A 3,089-nucleotide genomic window follows, 5' to 3' on the forward strand; every position below is an offset into this window, starting at 1 on the left:
ACCCGGTTTGAAACCTCAATCATTCAATATCATAGTGAAAATCCAGCCAAGCTTGGCTATTTAAAGATTCAAATACCTTGTCTGTTGACAAATAAATCCGGAGTTTAAATACCCGGAAATTTTAGAACCCGGCGGCTTATAGCCTTTGAGAAAATCAAGAATTGACAACCCTTTCGAGACACCAATTTCAATCTTTGATGACGGTCTTGAACTTAATCATTTATGTAAGTCATAGCCCTGTAAATCTTGCACAGAGTTTAAACAACATATACCCTGGCGACTTAACGTTAAAAACCAGAGTGGGTAATCACCCAAATGTAGTCTTATCCTGCATACAAGTAGATCACAAGATCCCTTGGCGGTTTACCGCAAGTCGGGTCATAATATCTCACATATAACCACTGTGATATTGATTTTGTACTGCCGGTCTACATGACCTGTGCAGTAAGGGTGATAACCCAATCCTTGAGAAGCCAATGCTTCCACATAAATGATGATTGTTATAAGCTGGCGATTTACCATTGAAAATCAAACCGGGTTAAATAACAACCACTCATATACACTTTAGATATGAAAAAGAGCTTCAAATAAAATCCAAAAATTGTTTGTAAAAAGAGACTTCAAAAATTTTTTGAGGCTTCTGATTCGAAAACGATCAGAAAACCGTCCCAAAGGGGTTAAGCTAAGATTCGAATACGATCATATAGCCCCCAGTGGCTTTGGCGTTGCGGATCAAGAGGGTACCGACAGCTATGTTCTCTTTGGTTCGAATACGACCTATGTTTGAACAGGAAGCCCCCAAATGACCTTGAGAGTTGTTTAACGACGCTGATTCGAATACGATCCACGTCGGTTCCCAAAGGGGGTTGAGCTATGGTTCAAATATGACCAAGAAACTCCCCAATGAGCTCGGCAGTACGCCGATCAAAAGGGTACCGACAGCTATGTTCTCTTTGGTTCGAATACGACCTATGTTTGAACAGGAAGCCCCCTAGTGATCATGAGAATATTTAACGACTCTGATTCGAATACGATCAGGGTCATACCAAAAGGGTTAAGCTAAATTCGAATACGATCAGCTCCCAATGGTCATTAAAGCAGGGTACCTATATTTGAGTTGTGCTTTGTAATAGACTCTCTTTGGTCCCTTTAATTTTTCCTGAGAACTCGAACTTTGCAAGGGACAACCTCTTTTTGAACCGGAAATTTGTAAACGGGATATTGAGAGCTTCAAAGCTTTATAAGATACAAATTTACCTTGAGCCGGATGTTTGAACCGGATATGAAAGCTTCAAAACCTTGCGGGAGAGAGAAATCTCTTGAACCGGATTTTAAACCGGAATCATTATTTTGAACCGGCAATTTTCTGACGGCCTTTAAATTTTCATCAATATGGTAGCAGCCTCTGGAACCGGGTTATCATTCCCTCCAACGACCCGGGGTTCCCGAGTCATGCCATTGTAGCCCCCGAGTCTTAAGTCGACTCAAGGAGTTGGCTTAAGATTCTCCGTAGTGGACCGTGATATAGACCGGTTTGAGTCCTACATGGGAGAACTTGCAAGCCAAAGTAATTGCTCTTTTTAAAGAAAATAATATGCAATATAAAATATACTGGATGGATTTCACCTGATATGCCAGGCTAGTGATTTATCCACCACGGAGTTGTAAGCCAGCGTGGACGCTGGTGCATGATGATGCTAACATATACTCCATATGCACAGTATGGCACCACCTTTATAATGAACCTTTGTCCTGCACACATAAAAAATATACAGACCAAAGTAGTTGTTCTGTGATGGAAATAATATGTATTAATAAAATGGATTCAGATAGATATCACCTGATTTGTTCAGATGACGGATGATCTGTGTCTGTGAATGACTTCTGATAACTTCAATGGTGTTCTTGTCACTCTCTTCGTTAGAGGCAAGGCGGCATTGACGGTACCGTAGCAAGGGTGGAGGCTTTAAAGCGCTGGAAACGGGCGGCTTAAAACGGATCCTCCGGGTCATGTTGACTTTGCCTTTGTTTACATCCCACAGATAATTGAAATTGTATGTGCAACGCCCTTGTGATTGAAGTGGCACCTAGGCTGCGTGTGCACGCATTGTTTCCTGGCGACGTCGAGCCCTCGGTCTCCCGCTTTGGCTATTGAGGCGAGAGCCAATACAGTCCTTGGTGATGTGAGTACATGCTTTCCTTTGCTGATCTCCTAACCTCCGCATCTTTTTTGAAACCCACTTGAGACCAGCATTCGAGCAACTCACCCGTGCTTTGCATGTAGCACTAGTAAATATACGTTACTATCCAGGAACTTGTTGCAAATACAGCGGCCTTGTTTTTCTTAACAAACAAGTACGCGGCGGCTGACAGAGCGAGACCTACTTGGCGCGGCCAGCAGTGACGATCTTGTAGAAGAAGCAAGGCGTCTTGAGGTGGAGACGGCACCGCGAGACCCGGGCTAATGAAGCTGTAGTGGCTCCGCGCGTCGCGGCGGAGGTGGTCCGTGGCGACTTAGCTCTCTTGATGAGGGCGGCTCACGGCGGCGCAAAGCCACGGCGGCTGAGGCGGAGGAGTGGCAAAGACAACAGCAACAAGAGACGGGCGTAGCGGCATTCGAGCGGCGGCTCTGGGCAAGCGGCGCCTTGCCCTTGCCGCGTTTAAAGCGGAGCTTGGAGAGGCGGATGGACGGCTCAAACACAGTCGGTGGAAGCCGGCGAAGCGGCGCGCGAGATTGACTCGGAGCTTGGAGAGGCGGAACCAGGCGGGTCTCGGTGCAGACGAGGCCATCACGTGGCAACTATAACTCGGACGGCCGCAGGGGCGGCGGTGAGGCCGGGTCGATTTGATCCGGTGGCGGTTCAACACCGGGACGGCGGGTCCATGGAGGGGGAGCCGACTCAGGCGCGGAGACCCGGCAAGGCGGAGCGGTGAAGCGGAGGCGATTCAGGCGCGGAGACCCGGCAGGGCGCTGGAGGTCGAGCGCGGAGGCGATTCAGGCGCGGAGACCCGGCAGGGCGCTGGTGGTCGAGCGCGGGGCGGAGGCGCAAGGCCAGCCGCGGCCAGAGACGGCTGCGCGACCGGGCGGC

Source organism: Triticum aestivum, chromosome 7D (genome assembly GCF_018294505.1).
Source record: "Triticum aestivum cultivar Chinese Spring chromosome 7D, IWGSC CS RefSeq v2.1, whole genome shotgun sequence".
Taxonomy (NCBI): domain Eukaryota; kingdom Viridiplantae; phylum Streptophyta; class Magnoliopsida; order Poales; family Poaceae; genus Triticum; species Triticum aestivum.